Source organism: Tursiops truncatus, chromosome 17, assembly GCF_011762595.2.
Source record: "Tursiops truncatus isolate mTurTru1 chromosome 17, mTurTru1.mat.Y, whole genome shotgun sequence".
Taxonomy (NCBI): Eukaryota; Metazoa; Chordata; class Mammalia; order Artiodactyla; family Delphinidae; genus Tursiops; species Tursiops truncatus.
Window position 1 is genome coordinate 54,295,853 of NC_047050.1, and position 12,890 is coordinate 54,308,742.

Here is a 12,890-nt window from a genome sequence, read left to right on the forward strand (position 1 = left end):
TTAAACAGGAACTGTAATATTCATTTAAGAATAAGCTCAGGTAAATCAAAGAAATTTGAAATACATTTTTTTATTGAAGTATAGCTGACTTACAATATTGTATACATTGCCGGTGTACAGTACAGTGAATCACAGTTTTTAAAGGTTGTACTCCATTTATAGTTATTATAAAATATTGGCTATATTCCCCATGTTGTACATTATATCATTTTAAAAATAAAAAAATCAAAATATATAGAACTCTCTATATAGTAGAGTTCTACATATTCTGAAATTTCTGAATATATGCCAACACATTTTTCTGTTTCTGTTGTTCTTACTGTAATGAGAGCATTTACCTCTGTTTACCTAAGACATTGGCCGTATGAAACCACCTAAAAGTAAATTTACCACCAGTTCTACTACTTTTCAAGAAGTTTACAAATTATTTCAGTGAAATTTATTTGTTTTTGGTAATTCAGTATATTTAACTCTATTTAAGTTACCCAAATTGCTCTGTTTTTAGAATGTTCTCTTCTAAGAGATAGTAATCCAGGAAACAATTCAACCTGTTTCAATCTATAAATCAGCTCTATCTCAACAGTTCTCAATTTATACTGAGGAAAAAAAACAAGAAGTAATGGACTTAACTGAATCGTGAGTGACGTAGGTTAGATAAGAAGAAGAAAATCCTGACAATAGGATTTTCAAACCTTGGAATGAATTACAGAGGGAAGTTATACAATCCCTCTTCAACTGAGTTCTTAAAATATATATAATTTGCATGTTTCAGTGATGGATTTAGGGTTTTCTTTACTGAATGGAGATGTTCTTGAATATACCCTCCAAGAGCTATAGGATTCTAAAATTTTTATAAATTCATCTTTTGCATTTAAGAGAAATAAATTTGTCCTATTAGCTACTATAATTAACTCTTCTCATATAAGACTTGACAGAAATTACTGAGTTTGCAAGTTAACAGAATTTAAACTGTAAAACATTTAATGTTATTTTTGATATACTCTATTTGGGTAACTGATTTTCATTTTTCAAATGAACCACTTAAATGTCAGCATGAATTAATGGGTTTTATAACTGATCATGGGAAAAACCATACCATTTGTGTTCTTTTTCTTAAATGCAATTCACATGAGGGAGAAATGCTCTATTGTGATTCTTCCGAACTGTGAGAGGAATAAATATTTTACAGACTTCTCTTTAATAATTACTTTAATACACTAATTAGAATTTTAAACAACCATCGTATAAACATATAATCAAGATATCTCCTTTGCTAGAATATATTTGTTTAGAAAATTGGCACCCCTCTGAGATTCAAAAATTTACAAAATGAGGGTGCTAGACAAGATGATCTCTAAACCCCATTTAAGCTCCATGATGCTCTGATTATTTGAAAGTACTAGCAGAGTCAGGAGCTATGTGAAGAGAATTGAAATTTCTAATCCACCCTCTTTGTTCCCTCAGTGAATACACTTTGTTCCCCCTTTTTGTTCCCTCTTTGTTCATATTTGCATCTTAATGATATAAATAAAAAGGCTAATTTAAAAGTGAAAATTAATTTCCTCTTCTGTTCACTACAGAATGCCACATGCTTAGTTTATTATTTACATAATTTGGAAAGTATAGAACTTAACATTTCTAATCACATCATTGCTTTCTATTAATTCAATGTGATGCTTCTTTTTTTAAAAAAGAATATTCAGATACTTAGAATTTTCCCAAAATGTATTACTTAATGAGTAACTAAAATGCCCTAAAAGGAATAGTGAATTAAGTGATGCATCAATTAATAATAGAGAACCCAGAGACCGCATACCATCTTTATACATTTTTCTGTCTACAAGCGTAGCAGGTTTTTTTAATGTTAAGGAACATATCCATAGACTAAGTCTATATGGTTATATTATCATTATTATTTAGGCATGTGGGAGGATAAAAGGATGGACCAAACACACACACACACACAAACATTCATACCACAGTTAACAGAGGAGTACAAAATGCTGGTGATATCAGTTGACTTAGAATAACCATAAGCATTGTATTTTATTTTTTCATAAGCTTCCAACTTATGAATTATTTATGCTTCAAAGTTGTTTATAAATGAGTTATTATATTTTAGGAATATACTTTTTTAGCAAAGCAATGCAATAGTGCTAAGCTACCAGATCAACCCACAAAATCTAATTCAAGTTTGGATATAATTGTATTATTGGAACAAAAAGACAAAGCAGCAGAGATTTTTAATTGAAATGTACTACTTGTGAGAAGAATGGTAAATTAAGACAATGAAATTAATTCAGGTAATATTTAATGAGCAAGGCATTGTAGGAGTGATGCAAAAGTGGTTAAGAACCAGGGTCCCAAAAAGAGATGGTAGATAAACTGGCCCCTCCATGCTAGAAATCTGGGTGTTCAGAGGGAGAACATTGTAGAATTCTTATTGGATCAGCCATTCTGTGTAAGATAAGGCATGATGTACATTGCAGAACACTGTTGCCGTTATGTTTTCATCAGAAATGATGTTATTCTCCCACTGTATTTAGAGTTACCTCCCCTTGGTGTGTGTGTGTGTGTGTGTGTGTGTGTGTGTGTGTGTGTGTGTGTGTGTATGTTTCCTTTTCACTAGATTGCCCTCTTATCAGGCAGATAAAACAACTTATTGGGAGTCGAGAGAATACATATTCATTGAGATTTGAGATCCTGAAGTATTTATGTTTTTATCATCTTGCTGTTCAGGGGAACAAGTAGAGGTTTGTTAAACTTGTTCAGAAAACTGGAATAGTCCTACATCTATAATAATTCAAATGGAGCGTTGAACAAATCACTAAACCTCTTTATCTTAGCCCACCTACCAGCCAGCAACAAGGGTAAACCGTTGCTTTTGGTAAACTTTGGACAACTTAAATCATTATGGCAGCTGGAGAGCATCCTTAGATGTAGGCAGAACTTTCCTTTTAACAGTGAGATTCCCCAGAAAGACTTCCTAAGGGAGAAAAAAAGAAACAAATCAAGTAAAAACGTTGTTCTCTTATTTATAATGCTACTTTAAATGTCAACATCTGAGCATTTGCTTTCAACCATAGAGGTATTACACAGATGCCTCAAAGACCTCTGAGAGATGATAAAATGCATGGCATTCAATGTTTCGTGTGAACTCTGTTAATATCTCATTCTATGTAGTGCTTAAGGGTTCCTATGATTATTAGAACTGCATATATAAATCAATATTTTGGAGTTTTTTATGTAACTTAAATATGAGTCCTTTATCAGACATGTGCTGGAAATATTATTCCCAGTCTGAGTCTTGCCTATTTATTTTCTTATCAATGTCTTTTGAAAAGCAGCAATTTTAAAATATGGTGAAGACAAGTTAATACATTTTTCTTTTCTGGTCAGTGAAATGCAAATTAGTCCACAATGATGTATCACCTCATACTTATTAGAATGGTTATTAACCAGAAAAGAAAAGATAACAATGAATATTTGAATATGTTGGTGAATATGTCAGAAACTGGAAACCTTGTACACGGTTGGTGGGAATGTAAAATTGTGCATTCCTTTTAGAAAAGAGTATGTACATTCCTCAAAATACTAAAAATAAAAATACAATATGATCCAGTAATCCCACTTCTGTGTGTATTTATCCAAAAAACTGAAATCTGGATCTTTCTTTTAGTCTTTCTTTCAAACCTTTTATTTATTTATTTTTTAATTTTTTTAACATCTTTATTGAAGTATAACTGCTTTACAATGCTGTGTTAGTTTCTGCTTTATAACAAAGTGAATCAGCTATACATATACATATATCACCAGATCACCTCCCTCTTGCATCTCCCTCCTACCCTCCCTATTCCACCTCTCTAGGTGGACACAAAGAACTGAGCTGATCTCCCTGTGCTATGTGCCTGCTTCCCACTAGCTATCTATTTTACATTTGGTAGTGTATATATGTCCATGCCACTCTCTCACTTCATCCCAGCTTACCCTTCTCCCACCCTGTGTCCTCAAGTCCGTTCTCTACATCTGTGTCTTTATTCCTGTCCTGACCCTAGGTTTTTCAGAGCCTTTTTGTTTTTAGATTCCATATATATGTGTTAGCATACAGTATTTGTTTTTCTCTTTACTTCATTCTGTATGACAGACTCTAGGTCCATCCACCTCACTACAAATAACTCAATTTTGTTTATTTTTATGGCTGAGTAATATTCCATTGTATATATGTGCCAGATCTTCCTTATCCATTCATCTGTTGATGGACACTTAGGTGGCTTCCATGTCCTGGCTATTATAAACAGAGCTGCAGTGAACATTGTGGTACATGACTCTTTTTGAATTATGGTTTTCTCAGTGTATATGCCCAGTAGTGGGATTGCTGGGTCATATGGTAGTTCTAGTTTTAGTTTTTTAAGGAACCTCCATACTGTTCTCCATAGTGGCTGTATCAATTTACATTCCCACCACCAGTGCAAAAGAGTTCCTTTTTCTTCATATCCTCTCCAGCATTTATTGTTTGTAGACTTTTTGACGATGGCCATTCTGACTGGTGTGAGGTGATACCTCATTGCAGTTTTGATTTGCACTTCTCTAATGATTAGTGATGTTGAGCATCCTTTCATGGGTTTGTTGGCAATCTGTATATCTTCTTTGGAGAAATGTCTATTTAGGTCTTCTGCCCATTTTTGGATAGGGTTGTTTGTTTTTTTTTTTTTGATATTGAGCTGCATGAGCTGTTGTAAATTTTGGAGTTTAATCCTTTGTCAGTTGCTTCATTTGCAAATATTTTCTTCCCTTCTCAGAGCTGTCTTTTCATTTTGTTTATGGTTTCCTTTGCTGTGCAAAAGCTTTGAAGTTTCATTAAGTCCCATTTGTTTATTTTTGTTTTTATTTCCATTTCTCTAGGAGGTGGGTCAAAAAGGATCTTGCTGTGATTTATGTCATAGAGTGTTCTGCCTATGTCTTCATCTAAGAGTGTTATAGTGTGTGGCCTTACATTTAGGTTTTTAATCCATTTTGAGTTATTTTGTGTATGGTGTTAGGGAGTGTTCTAATTTCATTCTTAAGCCAGCTTTACAACAAATGCAAAAGGAACTTCTCTAGGCAGAAAACACAAGGGAAGGAAAAGACCTACAATAACAAACCCCCCAAAATTAAGAAAATGGTAATAGGAACATACATATCGATAATTACCTTAAATGTAAATGAACTAAATGCTCCAACCAAAAGACATAGACTGGCTGAATGGATACAAAAACAAGACATGTATATATGCTGTCTATAAGAGACCCACTTCAGACCTAGGGACACATACAGACTAAAATTGAGAGGATGGAAAAAGATATTCCATGCAAATGGAAATAAAAAGAAAGCTGAAGTAGCAATTCTCATATAAGACAAAATAGACTTTAAAATAAAGTTATTACAGGAGTCAAAGAAGGACACTACAAAATGATCAAGGGATCAATCCAAGAAGAAGATATAACAATTGTAAATATTTATGCACTCAACATAAGAGCACCTCAATACATAAGGCAAATGCTAACAACCGTAAATGTAACACAATCATCATATGGGACTTTAACATTCCACTTTCACCAATGGACAGATCATCCAAAATGAAAATAAATAAGGAAACACAAGCTTTAAATGATACATTAAACAAGATGGACTTAACTGATATTTATAGGACATTCCATCCAAAAACAACAGAATACACTTTCTTCTCAAGTGCTCATGGAACATTCTCCAGGATAGATTATATCTTGGGTCACAAATCAAGCCTTGGTAAATTTAAGAAAATTGAAATCATACAAATATCTTTTCCGACCACAATGCTATGAGACTAGATACAATTACAGGAAAAAATCTGTAAAAAATACAAACACATGGAGGCTAAACAATACATTAATTAATAACCAAGATCACTGTAGAAATCAAAGAGCAAATCAAAAAATACCTAGAAACAAATGACAATGAAAACATGATGACCCAAAACCTATGGGATGCAGCAATAGCAGTTTTAAGAGGGAAGTTTATAGCAATACAATCCTACCTTTAGAAACAAGAAACATCTCAAATAAACAACCTAACCTTATCCCTAAAGCAATTAGAGAAAGAACAAAAAAACCCCAAAGTTAGCAGAAGGAAATAAATCATAAAAAATCAGATCAGAAATAAATGAAGGAAATGATAGCAAAGATCAATAAAACTAAAAGCTGATTCTTTGAGAAGATAAAGAAAATTGATAAACCATTAGCCAGTCTCATCAAGAAAAAAAGGAAGAAGACTCAAATCAATAGAATTAGAAATGAAAAAGGAGAAGTAACAACTGACACTGCAGAAATACAAAGCATCATGAGAGATTACTACAAGCAACTATATGCCAATAAAATGGACAACCTGGAAGAAATGGGCAAATTCTCAGAAGATCACAACCTTCCGAGACTGAACCAGGAGGAAATAGAAAATAGAAACAGACCAATCACAAGCACTGAAATTGAGACTGTGATTAAAAATCTTGCAACAAAAAGAAGCCCAGAACCAGATGGCTTCACACGTGAATTCTATCAAACATTTAGAGAAGAGCTAATATCTATCGTTCTCAAATTCTTCCAAAATATAGCAGAGGGAGGAACACTCCCAAACTCATTCTACGAGGCCACCATCACCCTGATACCAAAACAAGGCAAAGATGTCACAAAAAAGAAAACTACAGGCCAATATCACTGATGAACATAGATGCAAAAATCCTCAACAAAATACTAGCAAACAGAATCCAAAAACACATTAAAAGGATCATACACCATGATCAAGTGGGCTTTATCCCAGAAATGCAAGGATTCTTCAATACACTCATATTAATCAATGTAATAAACCATATTAATAAATTGAAGGAGCAAAACCACATGATCATGTCAATACATGCAGAAAAAGCTTTCGACAAATTCAACACCCATTTATAATAAAAACCCTCTAGAAAATGGGCACAGAGGGAAGTTACCTCAACATAGTAAAGGCCATATATGACAAACCCACAGCCAACATCATTCTCAGTTGTGAAAAACTGAAACCATTTCCACTAAGATCAGGAACAAGACAAGGTTGCCCACTCTCACCATTATTATTCAAGGCTCCCCCACCATCCAGAATGGTCAGCCCGGTGAGGTGAGTTGGCCTGGCTTGCTGGGTGGGGCCTCCTGCCCTGTGGTCTTGGGCTAAGGCCAGGCCTGCAGCTGCCGCTGGTCGTACTCAGTGATGAGCCTCTTGATGTGGGCCAGCTTGCTGTGCAGGTACTCGCAGCGGTGCTTCTCCTGGCTGTAGTTGGTGTTGGTCTTCTTGATTTTTCGATATTCCTGTAAAATCTGCCCACGAGTAGTCTCGTACTCCTCGGAGCCCTGGGAGAGCTGCCGGAGCTGGGCATCAAGCTGCGTGAAGTGCCGCGTGATCTGCTCGATGCGGGCGTGCAGGTCTCGGTACTTGCTGTACTCAGCACTGAAGTCGTTTTTGTAGCTCTGGCACTGCTCCGAGGAGGAGATAGCGGCATATTTTAGCAGGTAGTCATTTTTGGAAGTTTTAGCCACAGCAATCAGAGAAGAAAAAGAAATAAAAGGAATTCAAATGTGAAAAGAAGAAGTAAAACTGTCACTGTTTGCAGATGACATGATACTATACATAGAGAATCCTAAAGATGCTACCAGAAAATTACTAGAGCAAATCAATGAATTTGGGAAAGTAGCAGGATACAAAATTAATGCCCAGAAATCTCTTGCATTCCTATACACTAATTATGAAAAATTTGAAAGAGAAATTAAGGAAACACTCCCATTTACCATTGCAACAAAAAGAATGAAATACTTAGGAATAAACCTACCTAAGGAGACAATCTGTATGTAGAAAGCTGTAAGACACTGAAATCTGGATCTTGAAGAGGTATTTGCCTCTACAGTCATTGCAGCATTATTCACAATAGGCAAGTTGTAGAAACAATGTAAATGTTCATCAATAGGGGAATGGATAAAGAAAATGTGGTATATACATACAATGGAATAATGGAATGCTAAGTGAAATAAGCCCATCACAGACAGACAAATGCTGCATGATTCCACTTCTACAAGGTATCTAAAATAGTCAAACTCATACAAGCAGAGAGTAGAATGGTTTTTTCCAGGAGCTTGGGGGAGGCGAAAATGGGGGTTTGCTATTAAATAGGTATAAATTTTCAGTTATACAAGATAATTTCTAGATATCTGAAGTATAACATTGTGCTTATAGCTAACGATACTGTATTGTACACTTAAAGTTTTGTTAAGAGAGTAAATCTTGTTTAATATTTCTACAATAATTTTAAAAATTATGGTATAATTTGATAAATCTATTTTTACAAAAATAGTCATTAGATCAATTTTATGATACAAAATCAGAAAGAAATCTAAATGTATGTGAATAAGAGAATAGAATAGTAATTGTTACATTCATATAATCAAATAATACATAGTCATTAAAAATGATCTATTTATTTGAAAAATATCCTCCCTAGTTATGAAATTATGTGGAAGAAAAATATAGATTATATTGTACCATTTATATAGGGGAAATATATATACATATATGTTTCATTTGTAACAGTTGAAAATTATGTGTCCATATATGTTTGGGTCTCTTTCTGGACTTTATATCAGTGTTATTGCTTTGTTTGTTTAGCTTTATACTAGTGCTACTAAGTCTTGATTATGCTTGTAATATTTCCCAAAAGAGGTTATACTAGCACTTGGAAACATGGAAACATGCTCAACATTGTTTTCATCAGGAAAAAATGTAAATTAAAGCCATAATGATATATCATGATACACCCAGTAGTACAGCTAGAATAAAGTCACTACCAATACCAAATGTTGCAGAGGGTGAGAAGACACGTGGAACTTTCATACAAGATTAGACATACAAGTGTCTAATCGTCAAATCATTGTGCAAAGCTATTTGTCAGTTTCTTATAATGTTAAATATACACCTACCTTTTTTTTTTTTGCGGTACGCGGGCCTCTCACTGTTGTGGCCTCTCCCGTTGTGGAGCACAGGCTCTGAATGCGCAGGCTCAACGGCCATGGCTCACGGGCCCAGCCACTCTGCGGCATGTGGGATCTTCCCGGACCAGGGCACGAACCCATGTCCCCTGCATCGGCAGGCGGACTCTCAACCACTGTGCCACCAGGGAAGCCCCTACACCTACCTTTTGATTCAGTACTTCCAATCCTAAGTATTTGCAAAAAAGACACAGAAAAAACATATGTCCACAGGATGCATTTTCACAATTGTTCATTTTAGCTTTATTCAATATAGCAAAGTATTGGAAGCAACAAAAATATCCATCATTAGAAGAATAGGTAAACAAATTTGTCAATTTATACAATGGAATTCTACTCAGAAATTAGATGGAACGAACTGGTAATAACTAGTAACATATGCCAAACTGAGGTGAATCTCAGAAACATTATAGTCAGCAAAGAAGCCGGACCTAAAAGTACAAACAATATGATCCTATTTTAATGAAGTTCAAGAACTTCTATTTGGAGGCCACTTGAGGAGGATGGACAGGAAAGGCATGAGGGGACTTTCTAGGATAATGGTTATACTCTATATTTTCATTGGGGTTTTGGTTACAAGGGTGTATATATTCATCAAAATACTTTGCACTATACCCTTAAGATTTGTGTTTCTACTTTATTATATCACAAGAAAAAATTTATGCATGTAGTGGTTTCCAGCCTAAGGACTATTTTATATACTCTTTAATATACAGCCTCTCAAGGGATATTCACACATTTTTGAAGATAGACTTAGTTATATTTTATAAATTAAACCCCCCTGAATTTTCTAAAAACTCGCGTGACCTGGTGGTAAAATTATACAGGATGCCTTGCTTCTTGTCCATTGCAGTCTTCACTACACCACAGTGTACTTCAGGTTAATTCCACAATCTGAAATATCAGAGAGCAGCTCTCTGCATACAGCAGAACAGGCAATAAGAGCATAGGCTCTGAAGTCACACTTCCTTAGTTTAAAGCCTGGCTACACCACTTATTAGCTGTGATCTTGGGCAGATTATTTAGCCTTTCAAATCCTTGGTATCTTCCCTTGTAAAAAAGGAATAGTTATTTTAAGTTTATCATTTAATTCCTGTAAGGATAAAAGATGTTACTGGTAAAAAGCACATGCAACACTACTTGCCATATAATAAGTGCTCATTAATGTTTCTGAATGCCATAATAATAATAATAAATCATGAAATTAATTATATATTAACAAAACAATAGCACCCACTATATTAGTGATATAAGTAATTATTTTTATAGAGGCAACGGGAGACATGGTGGCTAAATCACTTCCTAGGAAGTCCAAGTCAGATGGGAACTGAATGGAGTCCCCAGGACACTGAATTCAAGGAACTGTGAGAGAAGGTAAGGCCTGTACAAATAGACTTTATTGTTTATATGTGCATGTGGCCATCAGAGTACAATTCTTTCACCACCTAGGCAGACATGTCAGTACTTCTCAAGGAATGCATACTATCCTGTCATTGTCACAGAAAGCAGCACTTTACTGTCCTGATGATAGATGGCAATGGTAAGATTAGACAGCAGTGAAAGGAGTTGGATGACACAAAGGGCATGGAACCAGGGCATGGAAATGTTTACAATGATGAGGTTTTCTTTTTTAGTTTGGGTGACCTACTTTGACTCTATTGTATGCAAAGAATAATGGCATTCTGCCAGGGCTATATTACATCCAACTTTACAATTTATTTATTTTAAATAATAGATTTTATCTTTAGAACGATTTTAGATCTACAGAAAAATTGAGCAGATAGTACAGGGTTCCAATATATTCCCTTCCACCCCCACAGTTTCCCCTAATATTAACATTTTGCATTAGTGTGGTACATTTGTTATAATTAGTGAACTAATATTAATACATTATTATTAACAAAATCTGTAGTTACATTAAAGTTTACTCTTGTTGTACATTTCTATGGGTTTTGACAAATGCATAATGTAATGTATCCACCATTGTAGTATCATACAAAATAGTTTCACTTCTTCACCTATTCAAGCCAACCTGTTATTGCTAAAGCCTGCTAAGCACTTGTCTCTTTACTTTCTCTATAGTTTTGCCTTTTCCAGGAAGTCATATAGTTGGAATTTTATAGTAGCTAGTCTTTTCAGGATGGCTTCTTTCACTTAGAAGTATGCTTGTAAGTTTCCTTTGTGTCTTTTCATGCCTTCATAGCTCATTGCTTTTTATTGCTGAATAATATTCCATTGCATGGATTTACCATTGTTTGTTGGTACATTCACCTATTTATTGAAGGACATGGTGTCATCTTCCAGTGTTGGCACTTATGAATAAAGTTGCTATAAACATTTATGTATAGGTGTTTTGAGGCTGTAAGTTTTCAATTCAGTTGGGTAAATACCTAGTAGTGTAATTGGTGGATTTTATGCTAAGACTGTTTAGTTTTATAAGAAACTGCCAGATTATCTTCCAAAATGACTGTACCATTTTTCATTCCCATAAACATTGAATGAGAGGTCCTGTTGTTCCACATCCTTACCATAATTTGCTATTGTCTATTATTGAATTTTAACCATTCTAATAGGTATACAGTGGTATTTCTTTTCTTTTCCCCCAAATTTCAGCCATTTATTTTTTTTCACCTTTTAATTCCTATGGGGTTCATCAATTCTTTATCAGTTAACATTCTCATTGACAAAGACCAATTTATTAGAGAATGGACTTGAGCATACAGGGAGAGGGAAGGGTAAGCTGGGACAAAGTGAGAGAGTGGCATGGACATATATACACTACCAAATGTAAAACAGATAGCTAGTGGGAAGCGGTCCCATAGCACAGGGAGATCAGCTTGGTGCTTTGTGACCACCTAGAGCGGTGGGATAGGGAGGGTGGGAGAGAGGGAGATGCAAGAGAGAAGAGATATGGGGACATATGTATATGTATACCTGAATCACTTTGTTATAAAGCAGAAACTAACACACCATTGTAAAGCAATTATACTCCAATTAGATCCTTTTCATACTCTATTTGGAATTGCTGGATTGTCACTTTTAAAAGAAGAACAGATTAAACCTGTTAGCCCTGTTTTTTGCATGCCTGAAAAAATACTTCAGAGAGTGAATGTTCAGCCTGAACTAGTGATCTAGATTAGATCCCTTGATGCAAAAGTTGCTTAGGGGTATTTCTTTGTTGTAATTTATAATCCCTTATTGGTATCTGTTTTTGTTTTTGTTTTTGTTTTTTCTGCGGTACGCGGGCCTCTCACTGTTGTGGCCTCTCCCGTTGTGGAGCACAGGCTCTGGACGCGCAGGCTCAGCGGCCATGGCTCACGGGCCCAGCCGATCCGCGGCATGTGGGATCTTCCCGGACCGGGGCACGAACCCATGTCCCCTGCATTGGCAGGCGTACTCTCAACCACTGCGCCACGAGGGAAGCCCTGGTATCTGTTTTTTAGCATCTTTTCATATGTGAGTTCTCTGCATATCTTTGATACAAGTCCTTTATCAGATATGTGATTTACAAATATTTTCTTTCATTCTATGTTTTTAAAAAATCCTCTTAATAGAGACTTCCCTGGTGGTCCAGTGATTAAGACTCCATGCTCCAAATGCTGGGGGCACAGGTTTGATCCCTGGTTGGGAACCAAGATCCTGCATGCTGCACAGTGTGGCCTAAAAAAAAAAAATTCTCTTAATAGTGTCTTTTGCTTAACAGAAGTTTTTACTATTAATGAAGTGAAACTTACTAATTTTTTCCTTTCATGGATCATGCTTTTGGAGCTGTATTTAAAAACTCATTGTCAAGCCCATTGTCACCTAGAT